Source organism: Dasypus novemcinctus, chromosome 4 (genome assembly GCF_030445035.2).
Source record: "Dasypus novemcinctus isolate mDasNov1 chromosome 4, mDasNov1.1.hap2, whole genome shotgun sequence".
Taxonomy (NCBI): Eukaryota; Metazoa; Chordata; class Mammalia; order Cingulata; family Dasypodidae; genus Dasypus; species Dasypus novemcinctus.
Genome location: NC_080676.1, coordinates 108,593,272 through 108,609,559, shown reverse-complemented (window position 1 = coordinate 108,609,559; position 16,288 = coordinate 108,593,272). Strand labels below are relative to the sequence as shown.

Below are 16,288 nucleotides of genomic sequence, written 5' to 3'. Positions count from 1 at the left end.
AGTGTGGGGTGCCTAAGAGTTGTCTCCTGAAAACCTCCTTGTTGCTTAAATGTGGTCTTTCTCTAAGCCAATCTCAGCGTATAATTGCGTTTCCTTCCTCCCAGCCTGAGACATGACTCCTGGGGATGAACCACCATGGCACTGAAGGATTACTACCAAGCACCAACTGGCAATGCAACCAGAAAAAGACCTCACATAAAAGGGGGAAAACGTAGAGTTTATATAGCTAAGAGATTTCAAAGTGAGTCAGGAGGTCATCCCAGAGGTAATGGTTATGTACATCTCAGCAGTATCTCATAGACTGCCAAAATAGTTACTACCCCAAAGAGTGGGGCTTCTGAGGGCTCTGGAGACACCTAGGTACTATGGCCAGAGCAGATAAATCTGGAGTTTGGTGCTTGTCATTGGACCCTACTTTGGAGTTTGTGTTCCTGAGAGAAACAGAGTTGGACTCATTTATGCCTTCCTTACACATGGCTCATTTGTCCCTTCAATTTAAACCTATACTTGGTGCTGGAATTTGTAGGGGTATGTCCAAGAGACTGGAATCTTTTGGCTGTCCATATTCCAGCTGGGCCCTGAGCCTGAGTGGAGTTGGAACACCTACTCTCCAGTTCAATGGACTCACCCAGGACAACTAATAAGGAGGTGAGCATGGACAACCACCATACCAAGGAAATGAGAGAGCAAGGGAGGCCCATTCATCAGCTGTGTGGGATGCCTCCTTTAAATTAGATGTGGATTGGACATCACCATCCCAGAATCTGCAGGATTGGGGAATGACATATGGACTAGAGTGGACTTACTGGTATTCTGCTATAGACTTATTGTGATTCTAGCAATGGGAGAAATTGCAACATTGATGTGGATATAGTGGCCACTGGAGGCTCTGGGGCCAGGGAAAAGGGAAAACAGATATAATACAGGAGCTCTTTTGGGACTTGGGAATCATCCTGAATGACATTGCAACAAAAAATATAAGCCATTTTATATCTTCCCATAACATACAGAATTGTGTGGGAAAGAGTGTAGACTACAACATAAACTATGGTCCATACTCAGTGGCAATACCCCAGGATGCATTTATCAGTTACAAAGAATGTGCCACACTAATGATGGGTGTTGTTTATGTAGGAGTGTGTGGGAGGTGTGGAGAGTTGGCTATATGAGAATCCTTATATTTTGTGTGTAACATTTATGTAATCTAAGTATCTTTTAAAAAATTTAAAAAAATAGATTATTAAAGAAAAAACTGCATGGTATTTGCATAAGGATAGACATACTGACCAATGGAATCAAATTGAGAGTTTTAATATAAACACTCACACATATGGTCAGTTGATTTTTGACAAGGTCTCCAAACTCACTCAACTGTGACAGAATGTCCTCTTCAACCAATGGTGCTTGGAGAACTTCATATGCATATCCTAAAGAATGAGAGAGGATAACCATCTGCTGCCCTATATAAAAATTAACTCAAGATGGATCAAAGATCTAAATATAAGAGCCTAGACCATAAAGCTCCTATAAGATAATGTAGGGAAGCATTTACAAGATCTTCTAGTAGGATATGGTTTCATAACTTTACACTAAAAGGGAAAGCAGTGAAAAATAAAATAGATAAATGGGACATTCTCAAAAATAAAATTATATGTGCTTCAAAAGAGTTTGTTAAGAAAGTAAAAAGGCAGCTTACTGAATGGGAGAAAATATTTTGTAACCAATAATCTGATAAGAACCTAATATCCAGCATACAGAAAGAAAACCTACATGTCAAAAATGAAAAGACAAACCACCCATTTAAAAAATGGGCAAGAGATTTGAATAGACTTTTCTCCAAAGAACAGTTACAAATGGCTAAAAAACACATGAAAAGATGCTCACCATCATGCCCTATTAGGGAAATGCAAATCAAATCTACAAAGGTATCTTCATGCACATATTAGACTGACTGCTATTGAAAAAACAGAGAACTACAAGTGAAGGAGAGAATGTGGAGGAAAGGGAACACTCATCCACTGGTGGTGGGAAAGTAGAATGCTGCAGCCATTGTGAAGGACAGTTTGCCGATTCTTCAGAGAACTGCCATGTGATCTAGCAATCCTGCTTCTGGGTATACACCCAGAAGAATTGAAAGCAGGAACATGAACAGATCTTGTTTGGTCGAAACTGAGAGTTCATTCCAACTTTCCTTGCTCAAAGAGATGGACATTTTGAAGAGGAAGAACAAAGGTTTTCATTAACTGACATTTTCAGATATTTGGAAAATTGGGTGTGAGTAGGAAAATAATCATCAGGAAGGGATAGAACCGTTAAGCAGTTGAAGTCAGAGAGCAAAGTTTTATTATTTTACGTAGCCATCATTTCTATCTCAAGATTGAGCATAAGAAGAATGAATAACAGTCTGAGAATAGGACTACTGTTTGTGGAGAAGAGTGCCTTGGGAGGTTACAGGAGCAAAACAACCACAGATGCCTATGAACATATGGATGACAATCCAAGCTGAGTAGAGAAAACAAGAACAGAAGTCTTTGAAGACTGGGAGGGATTGACAGGCTGCAAGCCAGGGAAAGTAAAGTTCACATTCTACAACACAAGCCACTGATTAAATGAATGAAGGATGAAGTCTCAAACAGTATTTCAGATATTTTAAAAGGTGAAGATAATGCGGAAACATGTTTATCTTTCATTTCTTATATGACATTTCTAAGTATGCAAAAGTAACAGGTCACATAAATTTTTACCTTGCTTTCGCAAGTTTGTTCAAATGTATAAAAGTTTATATGTGAAATAGTATATTGACTTTGCTAATAATTGAAATTTTAGAAATGAAGAGGATATAAATGACTTATGGTAGTTTCTATAGAGTACACAATCTTTCTAATTCATTCTTTTTTCAAATCAGGATTTCACATAATTAATTTATAGGACATAGCATCTATCTATAACATGATCTTAGAGAAAAATATATCTCATTACAATCAGTTGTTGGAACACCTAATGAGTAAAGAAAAGAGCATTCCTAACACAGATGTGCTACTTTGTTCTTTCTTATTAAGGTATGAACCATTGCTCTTTTTGAGAAGACAGTTGGAAGGCAGACAAATATCTCCACCAACTGTGCTGGGAGAGGGCTGCAGGGAGCTTGTGAGCTCACACATTGCATCTTCAGAGCTCCCCACCAGCTGCTCCTGTGTATGCTAGGGAAATTGCAAAGATAATAGAACAGAAAAATTTGGTGAATTCAACAAGTTTCTCTCACTTTTGATGAAAGATTATATAAGGATTAAATTTTAAATTTTCTTCAAATTATATAAATTTTATGATTGATTAAATAGGAACAGGCCTGTAATATAAGCTTTAATAGTGCTGTTGATTTTCTGGAATGAAAAATCAATTTTAAATTGATTTATTGTAGTAGCCATTTCATTCTTACACTTGTGACTTAGTTCACCTATGGGTAATTTATCATTTCTCTCCTACTTTCCTTCTCTCCCCACACCAAAACTTGTAACAAGTAAATCTTTTAAGACCGTGTTTCTATTAACTTAGAAAATTCTTTTGATCCCAGTGCATTATGATTGAGAGACTAATGCCTTAGTATTTACTAAATTCCTCTTGAATTATTCTGATTTTTAATTGAATCAGCTTTTGGTGATTGAATTATGATTCAAGAATTTGCATTTAAATTGGAGTAGAGAACAAAATCCTGACCAGGCCCCAAGACTTTGTGTAATTCCACCCACAATGGCCTCCCAGGCCACATCTGATACCTCCCTGCTTCATGTTGGCATGCCAAACACTTGACCAGTTTTTGTTCATCAAGTAATTTAGGCCTTCCAATGATCAAAGCCTTGTGAATGGTATGTGTCCACAGGTATCATCAGGTCAGAAATGAAGGACCCTACCTAATATCCTTTCATTCCAAATCACTATTTTAACAAGACTTCTAGGGATTAAAATTTGTGAAGCAGTGAATTAGGCCAATTTATGTTAATGTACTTTGACTTTGTTTTTTTTTTTTGCCATTCTCCCTGAACTTTGCCTAGGCAATTCCTAATCATCCTTCTCATTTTAGCTCAAATCAAGGAGCTGAGTGTTTAGAGCTCTGATTAACAGGGACATCTTTTTTGGTGCTGACTCATGAAGGAAATCAGGTACTTTGGGCTCATTAAAATCATGTTTTCATTAACTCACACATGACCATGCTAATCAACACACTCAGAGAAACAAAATTTTATATGTACTGAATTTTATATATAAACATATCAGAAGTTTCATCTGTGGTAGAAAATGGTGTCATAAAGTGCAGTTTTAATTGCTACAGCTAGATATGACTATATGACTGTAATGACTTGGCATTTCTGATTTCAAAGTCTTTAATGCCCTGTGGAACTACCTAGACTGTTCAGGGGTGTCCAAGCCTGCAATGCCCAGTTGAACAGCTTAACTTTGTTCTCAAGGGAGTTCTTGGATGCTCTTCAGGAAATTTCACTTGTGCACTTTTACAGTTGGCTGACTCTTGTTATCAAAGCAAATTTATATAAATAACATTCTCCTGAGCTTAAGAAATGAGACTACCAATATTAATCACCACAAAATGACTACCTCCTTGTATTAATATTATTCTTGTGCTATTGTATTTTTCCTACTTTAGAAAGCCTAAAACCATTAGCGGTTTTCCAAATTTCTTGCAATATATGGATAAGAAAGCAGTGATTTATTTAATATTCATTACTCCTCATGTAAAATGTTAAAATACTGCTTAATTTATAATTTGAGTTTGGTGTAAAAGTTGCCAATAATCTGACAAAAAAAATTGAAAAAAAGTGAGTAATCAGTATATTTTATGTTAAATACTCTAAAATCTGGATAATCAAAATTTTATAAGACTGAATTTTTCTCTTTACTGATCCTTTATTATATTGTAGTCTCTCTATAGTAACTATTTTTTATTAGTTTTATTGAGTTAGAACATTAAACAACTAAAAGTAAGATTTATAGATTCAGGTCATAATGAATTTTTTTTTTGGTTTATGCTATTTTATTGAAGAAAAATAAATAAAATACTAGCAGAATTATTAGTTGATCAGTCATCCATTGACAACATGCATCATTTATTCAGTGCTATATTAAACAGTGTATTGGAAGATAAATTAAGAGCTCCAACTTTCCTAACAATTTAAATTAAAATTATCAAATGTTTGAGACCCTAATTCAGAATTCAAAATGTTTTAAACTTCCAGTTTCCATTTTCTGTAGAAAGAGAACAGTTCATGCATAAAATATATCACATTTTCCATTCTGTTGATGCTATAAATTCAATACCTCTATAGTCACATTAGTTATGAACATAAAGTATTTCATATAATCTCAAATCTCTAACAGTGGAAAGCTTACAAAATGGATATTGCTATAGAGTAATGCTGCTTCCTTTGATGTGACAACTAAATATCCATCTTCCTCCCCTTCAGATGATGTCTTCAATGTGTTAAAGCAGTGAGGACTAGTTTTAGTCTCGTAACAAAATTAGAGTGAAGACATTGAGCACTTAATACGCATGATCCATTTTTTTAAAAATGATGGCTCTTGGGCAACTTTTCTCTTGTAACTATTTCAATTTCTAAAAGCAGTTATTGTCCAAAGATGCAGGAATTTGTCTCCTCAGTTAACCATGAGAATTAATGGAAGGAAGAAAACAAAAAATAAATAAAATTTTTAAAAGATGAGGTCTGATGGGGGCAGCTGGATGGGAAATTTTAAAAGAATATAGCAATTTTAAGTTTATTCCAGGTATAATGCAATGCATTATGATTTAAGGTAGCACCGCATGGCATAATTCAGGGTCCATTCCTGAGATATTCTGTTGTACTTATCCCAGTCTGTCTTATCATTCTGAGCAATCTCTGGTACTAAGGGGTCATCTGATTACAAATCACATAACAGTGAACAGATGGATAAAATAACTTCAGAAATATTTAAAGCAGGAGACCATTATGATCTTAGAATATTGAGACAAAATGCCAATACTGTTAATATTTGGATGATAAATTTTTGTTGTAAATGCATGTTTAGGTGGTTTAAAGGAGTAGTCTGTAGGAAAATGAATTACCAAAAAGAATACACCTCCTTGACATGGGCTGTCATTATATCTCATAATTATGGCTTGCCAGTGGAATATATTCCTCCCTTACTGGACCTGCAGAACATTGTGCTGGGGGTTCATGAACCAAATGACTAAGTTCCCTATTAATCCATTTCAGCTCCATAGTCTGTGCTTTTCATCCAGCTCCGGACTATCTCATATGCACTTTGGTCTGATCAAAACTCTTGATTATCAAGGCGGCAGGAAGGATTGTATCTTTCTCTCACACAATTCTGGCAGATACAGCGGCTTCTTCACCACTGCAAACCAGGCCACCAACGCTGGCCTCAGGATCACGGGAAGAAACTAAAGGTAAAATGGAACACTTTATTTCCCAGGTCCAGGACTGACTTTATCTGTGTCACCACCTATTCTTTCTCCTTTCTGAACAACATATTTTTACACCAAAATGATTTTTATATGACAAAATCTTTCTGATGATTCTGATAAAAATAGACTTTGTGTATAAACATCTTCAATTAAAACTCTTTTAAGTCACTTAAATATTTATTCCTTGTTCCTTCACCCCGATGACAGTAATTTCAGATATCTGTGGCTATATCTATGTCCTTCTATCTCTATCTCTATCTCTATCTCTATCTCTATCTCCCTATCTTATCTATCTCTGTATTATTATTCCTACGTCTTCATTTACATCTACATCTATCATTCTATCAATCTACATCAGGAAATGTGTATAAAATATCTATTTCCATTGCAATTTCAAGTATTTATGTCTTACTGAATACAAAGAAAAACATTGAATCTGAGAATATTTAAGTATTTAGTGATTTGGGGTTGTTTGGGAACCCATTTCAAAATAAAATAGAAGAAAGGAATTACTGGTTTATTTTATTTACATGCTGTTTATGGAAATCTAGTTTGACTCAATTTTATTCTGCTAAACAAACTAGTAGAGAACAGAGTATTGACCAAAGAAAGCCATTTATAATCACTACAATAGAAAAGATAAAGTAAGCAACAGATTTTTAAAAAATTTATTGAAGTATATCACTCATACATAAACATACATAAACAATAAAAGTATAGTGATAGTTGTGAACATACAAAACAAACATAAATAACATCATACAGGGCTCTCATAACTCACCCTACCACCAATAATTGTACTGTTGTTAAATTTTTTTAACAATGATTAAAGAGCATTGTCAAAATATTACTACTAAACACAGTATTTTTACCCCAACCAATCCTATTACTATTATCTTTATATTATTTATATATGAACATACATAAACAATTAAGTGTATAGTAAAAGTTGTGAACTTACAAAGCAAACATGCATAACATCATACAGGGGTCCCGTACATCAACCCTCCACCAACACCTTGCATTGTCATGAGACATTTATTACAAATTATGAAAAATATTCTCAAAATCTTACTACTAATCATAGTCCTTATCTTACATTTGGTGTTTTTCCCCCAACCCAACCTATTATTATTTTTGAAATATATTTTCATGACAAGTTGTAAACTTATAAAACATTCATGAGCATGTGTAGGATTCCCAGACAACACCCCTCCATCAACACAGCACAATGTCGCGTGTCATTTGCTACAAATAAAATAATATCATCTGATTGTTACCATGTCCATAGTGTACATTTGGCTCACATTTTCCATACTGCCTTATTATCAGCACAGCACATCTTTTGCATAGATGCATGAATATTATATTATTACTGCTAACCACAGTCCATAGGTCACTCCATCTGTATTATTGCCATGCTTCTCCACATTCCCAATAACCTGCAGTAGTGATATACATTTATTCTAGTTAACAAAGGACACTCTTGCATCTGAACCATTAACCACAATTCTCATCCACCTCTTGGTTTACTGTGCTATCCAGTTCCTAGGTTATTCTCTAGCATTCTGTCAATTGGCATTTACATAACTGGTCTAACATTTTCAGTCACTACCCCATTTATAAACTAGCTGTTGCTCACTGTGTGTTACCATCCACTCTATACATTTCCACACTTTTACATTAAAGCTAATTAAAATTTCTACGTATATTAAATATCAGGAGTCCACTCAGTCCTCCTTCTTATCTCCTTTAAGAATCCACCACCTACCACTAGGTCTTGAAGATATTTTCCAATAATTTCTTCTAGCAGTTTTATGGTTCTTGCTTTTATTTTTAGTTTTTTTATCCATTTTGGTTAATTTTTGGATAAGGTGTGAGATAGGAGTCCTCTTTCCTTCTTTCAGCTATGGATATCCCATTCTTTCAGGACCATTTGTTGAATGGATTGTTCTGCCCACGCTGTGTGAGTTTGACAGGCTAGTCAAAATTCACTTGACCATACATGTGAGGGTGTTTCTGAACCATAAATTTGGCTCCATTGGTCTATTGTGTCTGTCTTTATGGCAGTACCATGCTGTTTTTACCACTGTAAGTAGCTTTTATGATTTAAAGTCTGGAGATGAGGGTTCACTCTTCCTTTTATGATGTTTGTGGCTATTCAGTACTCCTTACCCTTCCAAATAAATTTAATGGTTGTGTTTTCAATGTTTTCTTTAATGCTGGTGGAATTTTTATCAGGATTGCATTAAATATGTATATCAACTTGAGTAGAATTGACATCTTAATGATATTTAGTCTTCCAATCCATGAGCATGGAATGTTCTTCCAGTTTTTCATGACTTTTTTGATTTAACATTGAGTTGCAGTTTTCTGAATACACGTACTTTACATCATTGGTTAAGTTTATTCCTGACTACTTGTGTTTTATCTGTCATATTTTATTTTCACCACTCTTTTGACACTTTAAGTTACTTTATTGATGCAATCTTCATTTCTAGACTCTCTTCCAGGCCCCTCTCTCTGTTGTTTCTTTTCAGGCTGGAACACACCCTTTCATATTTCCTGAAAATCTTGTCTCTTGCTTAGAAGTTCTCTTAGTTTCTGTTTATCTTTGAATATTCTAATCTTGCCCTCATTTTTGAAAGATAATCTTACTGGATATAAGTTTCTTGGCTGGAAATTTTTCTCTTGTAGTATCTTAGATATATCAGACCACTGTCTTCTTGTCTCCATGGCTTCTGGTGAAAAATCAGCACTTAATCTTATTGGCTATCCCTTATACGTTATGCATTGCTTTTTTCCTGCTGCTCTCAGAATTTTCTCTTTGTCTTTGGCATTTGACATTATGATAAGTATGTTTCTTGGAGTTTAGGATTTTTTTGGACGGGAGTATGTTTTGCTTCTTGGGCAGGGATATCTACGTCCTTCAATAGGTTTGGTAAATTTTCTACCATTATTTCTTCAAATATTCCTTCTACCCCTTTTTCCTTCTCTTCTCCCTCTGGGACACCCATGACATGTATGTTTGCATGCATTTTGCTGTCATTTAGTTCCCTGAGACCTCGTTCAATTTTTTCCATTTTTTTTCTTCGTCTGCTCTTTTGTATATTCACTTTTAGGGGCCATTTCTTCAAGCTCACCAATTCTTTCTTCTGCCTCCTAAAATCTGCTATTATATGATTCATTTTTTAAAAAAAATCTTTTATTTCACCTTTCATTCCCATAAGATCTGCTATTTTCTATGTATGCTTTCAAATTATTCATTGTTTTCATCCAATGTCTTCTTAATATTCTTAATCTCTTTAGCCATCTCATTGAATTTATAAAGGAGATTTATTTGAACATCTATGATTAGTTGTTTCAACTCCTTTATATCATCTGGAGGATTATCTTGTTCCTTTAACTGGACTATAGCTTCCTATTTCTAGGTGTGGATTGCAATATTTTGTTGGTGTCTTTGCATCTGGCTTACTAGAGTATTTATTCTGGTGCAGCTTTTATCTTCAGTTTAGGGCTTCCTATTCTTTCTCCCTTGCTGGTTGTGCAGTAGGAGCCAAACATGTAGTTGGTGCTGTAAGCTGTGGAGGCTCAAGCTGCTCTCATTGCACCATGCATCCATGAAGCTTCTTTGAATTTTCTCCTTTTCTAAGGGTAGGGACAGAGTTACAGCTGTGTGGAATAATCTAAGTGCAGTTCACATTTCTTTCTCCCCTGCCTGGGGTGGGGATGGAGCTGCAGTTGTGGGCAGCAATCTATGTAGTGCGGGTCCAAGATGACCGCAGTTGCCCTGGTAGACTTCTTATTTTTAGTCTATGCCAGTCAAAGTTACCTGCAGTTACCTGCAGGGAAGAGGCTGGTGCAGGTCTCCTCAGCCTCCTCCCTGCCAGAGGTGGGGCTGAACCTGGGCCAGGACTGCAGGCTGATCTACATGAAAGAAATTGGCTCCTGCCAACCCTCAGAATTTCAGTCACTCTGGCTTCCCCTTCCACTGGGGAAAATAGCGGCTACTAGCCTCTTTCTGACTTGGACTGGTTCACACCCTTGGGCTGGTTCCCATGGTTATACCTTAGCCAGCAAGTCTACCAATCAGTAGCCCAAATTGGCAGCCAGCCATCTCCTCCTCCCCTATTTCTGGGAAATGGGACTTCCAATTCCCATCCCAGTGTAGCTCCTGGGGCAGCTCATGTCGCCAGAGTAGAATAATCACCGGCCTCCAAGGCTTGGCCGGTAATTTCCCGGAGAGGCTGGAGCAGGTCCCAGCAGCTTTCTCCCTGCTGGAGGAGGCCCTGGGGCCTAGGCTAGACCTGGATGGGAGGAAGCTGGTGTCCACCAGCACTTGGATTTTCAGTCCACCCTGCTTCCCCTCATGCCAGGTGCAGAGTTAAGACAGCAGCTCCTGGCCTCTTTCTGACTTAGACAAGCTCAACTTTTGGCTGTTCTCCTGATTATACTGTAGCCCACTGAATTTCCTCATCAATGGCTGAAATAGGTGCCCAACCATCTCTTCCTCCTCCATTTTGGGGACGTGGAACCTTCAATTTCAGCTGCAGGACAGCTCCTGAGGCAGCTTGTGTCCCCAGTGGAGGATAGTCACCAGCCTCCAGGGTGTGGAGCACTCTACTTACAAGATTTCTCTGCAGATGGGCAGTCTCCATCTTCTACTCCTTCAAGGATGTTGCAGGATGCTCTTCTGGTCTCTTGGAGCCCCCAAACAGGTGCTTCAGCTAGCTCCAGAGAGCTCTGGGTGTTTGATAACTGCCCTGTAGTAGGAGCTGACTCTAGGATCAACTTTCTCTGCTGTCATCTTGCTGGTTCTCTGTAATCAACATATTTTAAAATGTGAAAAAAAATTTCATTCAAAGACAGTGTATTTATGAACAACTCAGTGTTTGTAAAGTAATATTTAAAATCGAAGTTCCTCTTTAAATCACAAACTCTATAGAAAATTAAACTGAATTTTGACCAGAAAAGTATCACCAGTACTGACAGAAGATTTAAGGAATATCAGAGTTAAAGACATTCACCTCCACACTACCAAATCCTTCCCTTTATTTCATCTTCAGCCTTTCACTGATACTTTCTTTCTCCCTCTTATTTTTCCTTCACTTAGCCATCTTTGTTTCTGATATTCTTCACTTATTTCTTACTCTCTCTTGTTTTCTTCTCATCCACCCACATTTCTCTATCTACTTTTGCTACCCTCTAGATTCCTTACTCTCCAATCTTTTCAAATACTCCACAGGAAATCAATTTTCCTTTTATCTGTGGGCAGTGAACAAATGCCAACTGCTTTTCACATAGTATAGAATAAGCACTATTGAAAACTCTTTCTCTTCACTGTCTGCTCTCCATGGTTCCCATTCACTTCTGATTTTTATATGGCCTCAACTTTATCACAAAATGGGAATGGACATGCTCTCACTAATGCCATTATTAATATCTTAATATCCATACTTAGTGATTGCTGCTCACTCCTTATCCTAATGGGACATTCATTTTGGCATTTCACAATGACATTCACTTTATCCTTCTTAAGCGTCTTTCTTCTTTTATTCTACAACCCTTAGTCTTTACAGATGTCCCCTTTTGCTCACCACTCTGTTCACTACACTTTTCTGGTTTTCTGTTTTCTCTCTTCTGTACCAGCCAGTGTTCCTGGTTTCTCAAGACAGAAACTAGCTTTGGTGATTTAAGCAGTACATGGGTGATTGAATGAAAAATGGTTATAAGATAAAATTACAACGAAGTTTGGAGGAATCAGCTGTGAAAAATTGTAGAAACAGAAGAAAGTAAGTCATCTACTCAACAGTCAAAATCATGCCCTACACGTGCTCAGGGAGGTCTGCAGTCACAGATGCTGACCTTCAGCTGGCATAGCTCATATTGCCAGTGCCACTGGCATGGATGCAGAATGCATTTTCTGGTGTCTTATAGTGTGCCTTGGCTGTTTTTGCTACTACAATTCTCCTTGCCTTGAACTTTTGTCTCCATCCCTCCATATTCCAAACCTGGGTGAGTAGGTTTGATTGGCCAAAACAAGGTCAATTTCCTTCAATCCAGAGGCAAATGGGATTAGGAAAGTTAGTTTCTGACTTTGGGCTTTTAGAGAAGATGGTGGCCTCTGATACCTACCAAGACACATGTGATGGGAAGGGGGTAAGATCTTGGCCAGCTAATAAATAACATATATCCACCACGTTTTTTAATGTGATTTCATCAAAATTCTTTCCTTGCCCTTTTATTTTTTATTTTTTCACTTCTCATGGATTCAAAACCATTAATTCAACTACCTCAATGCCTCCAAGACATTATTACTATTCTGTGTAGTAGATCCATATTAATAATATATCTTACCTGGTTATCCAGAGGACATTCCTCTGCATAAATTTATCAATACATCTAAGCTCCCAGTCAACAATAGACTCCTCTCTCCTTCCCTGAAAATCTGCTTCTCATCTAATATGTCGCTGAGTCCTAGGGATGCTACATTCTGAAATTTTAAAATTTCTCTCTTCATCTCCCCCATCACTCCCAATGTCATACCACACATATTATACAATTCACATGTATTTCAATTACCTGGGGGGCATTGCACTTTAAATGCATATACCTTGACATCTTAATATTAATAACATTTTAATATAATATATCTATTTCTAAAGTAATATCTCACAATCTCTATTTAGCACAATAACCTATAACAAGCAATTCTGAAGTATAATCTCTTTTGGGAATCTATGGAAAATATTAAGTGTCCAGACAACCACGCCTGGCTAGAATTTCCTCTCCTTGTAACTTATTTTCTACACTAATAAAACATTAAATTAAAATTACAATGCCACTTCCTGTCTAAAATTATTCAGTATGTGTATTATTTCAGGGTGAAATTTCAAGGTCTTTCACCTGGCATTCACCGCAATCAAGTTCTTCAAAAAACTTTTTCCTTGACTTTGTATCCATGTCACACTCACATGGTATTTCTTCATCACACTCATCAGTGTCTCTATATTCTTAGTATATACTTAGAATGACTTTTGTGTTTTCTAAATCTCTTAATTGCTATACATTTTTGAATTCCAATAATTCATTTCCATTTCTTTAAATTCCCCAATTAGGTACCATCAATTATTAAACTAATAAATAAAATTGAAATGTTATTCTGATAACAAGATGGTTTTATTTCAACTCCACTCCTCTAGTTGTCATTTTACAAATAGTAAATGCTCTTTTTGCAATTATTCCATCTTATTTCAGGGGACATCTATTGAGGTCATGGAAAAAGAAAACGCATAATCGCTGAGAAAGTTTGTTCTCACAGGATTTACAGATCGACCAGAATGGAAAATCTCCCTATTCCTGGTGGTCTTTGTGGTTTATCTCATCACCATGCTGGGGAACAAAGGACTGATTTCTCTCATCTGGAATGACCCTCACCTTCACACTCCCATGTAGTTATCCCTTAGGTGTTTAGCAGTTGTGGATTCTTGATTATCATCCACAGTGACCCCCAAGATGCTGTTAGCTTCTTAGCCAATAATAAAATGACATCTCGATCTGAATGCATGATACAATTTGTTTCCTTTGTAATCAGTACAACTACAGAATTTTTTCTCCTGGCAACAATGGCATATGATCGCTATCTAGCCATATGCAGCCCTTTATTTTATACAATTATTATGACCAATAGACTATGCTTCCAGCTGTCAGTCTGTTCATTTGTAGGTGACCTTCTGCATGCATTAGTTCATGTAGGTTTTTTGTTCAGATTAACCTTCTGTAAGTCTAATGTAATACATCACTTCTACTGTGACATCATACCTTTGCTTAAGATTTCCTGTATTGATGCACCTATAAATAATTTAATGGTTTTTATTTTCTCTGGTTCCATTCAGGTATTCACCATTTTCACTGTTCGTGTCTCTTATACCTTCATTCTCTTTACAGTCTTAAAAAAGAAGTCCATAACAGGCATAAGGAAAGCATTTTCCACCTGTGGATCCTATCTCTTTTCTGTCTCTTTAGACTACAGTTCTCTTCTTTTCAGGTATGTGCACTCTCAATCACCTTAAGCAGATGATCAAGATATGATGGATTCTCTGTTTTATACAGTCATAATTCCTCTTTAAAATCCAGTTAACTATAGAATTAGGAATAAAAAAGTTATAGATCCTCTGGCTAAAACATTAAAAGGGAAATGTTTAAGTTCTCATATTAATATGTTTTCTTTTATCAAAAACAGTCCTAAATTGTGCAGTTTTATATGGCCATGATTTACTTAATATAAATTTTTCTTCAATTATAATTTTCATTATATTTTTTAAAAACTTGCTACTCAGCTATTAACATTTTGACCAGATAAAACTTCCTTACACACTCTATGAGTTAGCATTACTTTGATAACAAAGCCAGATAAGGATATCACAAATAAAAAACTACAATTTTCTTATGAATATAGATGTAAAAGTTCTCAATAAAATACTATAAAATTGAATCCAACAGCATATTAAATTTATTGTACACAATGCTCCATTATTTTAATGACTTTAGCTTTTAATACTTAATAAACTTCTTAAATATTTATGCATATTATTCTAAAGCATACAGTAAATTTTAATCATATAGATCAGTTAATGGAGACAGCAAATGTAAACATTTTAAATGCTTGTATGTCTTCAATGTGCTTTGTAGATGTATTAGCTGTTTGGATACTGTAGTTCCTCTGAAATGTACTTGAGTAAGATGACTTTGTTTACTAAAATGGTGTATATACAGGAGACCCACATCACATTTAACTCTATAGTAGTGACAGGCTTGTTTTGGGGTAATCAAAGTATGTCACAGCAATTCTGCTAGCCATCAAAAGGTCATTCATTTTTATTCATTTGAAAATTGTGAATTTCCCTTCTTGTAGGAATTCATTTCATATACCAGACAGAGAACTATACAGAAATGGTAATCAATTGAAAATAAAAATGTTAAATGAGTTAAGAAAATGAAGGCAGGGCCAATTTGCAACAGGCTGCTATGGGCTCAGTGTGCATATATGAGAAAAGTAAGGATGTGAATTGCCTTTCACTTTACATATACCTTTAAGACTCTTTCCAGATCTGTTCATATATATTGGGCCACATTAAAAAGCTTGTATAAATTAAAAGGCTAACAGATTAGATAGAATAATTAGAATTAAGTTAAGGAAAAGAGTAGATCAAAAAAAGAATTGTGGGAATTGTTGGTAGATGTTATCAGATTAGGCAGGAAGGCTCAATTCTCTCTCTCTCAAAAAAAAAAAACAATTGAGAAAGAGCCAAAAGCTGTCTGCGGGATCTGTTTTGAGGGTCAGCAGACCAAGACAGTGCTACACTACAAAACTTCCAAGAAGGTGAAGGACAGAGAGACAAAGTACCCGAAACAACAAATTTGAGTTACCAATACCCCATGGCAGCTGGGAAGGTCTCCCTTTCCCCACCCCAAAGACATTAAAATGATGAATACAGGTCATTATACATTTTGTCTAAACCTATAAAATTGTGAGGTGCAATATATAAACTATAATGTAAACGATGGCTAATAACAATGATTCAATATATGTTTCATCAATTGTTAACAAATGTACCATACTAATAAAAGATGTTAATTGGGGAAACCATGAGAGGGAGAGGCAGTGGGGTATATAGGACTCCTCTATAATTTTGATGAAACATATGTAATCTGTGATCTAAAGTTTCTTTAAAATTAGAAAATTAGCACACACATACACACAAAAAAACCTTCAGTTAACATTGTAGTCAAAGAGGAAAGACTGAAAGTTTT

At 36.0% G+C, this 16,288-nt stretch overlaps 1 pseudogene; it reads left to right on the top strand.

Moving 5' to 3' along the window:
* The first annotated feature begins 13,750 nt into the window (after positions 1-13,750).
* On the top strand, positions 13,751-14,748 carry LOC105745520 (olfactory receptor 5H8-like; annotated as a pseudogene).
* The last annotated feature ends 1,540 nt before the right edge of the window (positions 14,749-16,288 follow it).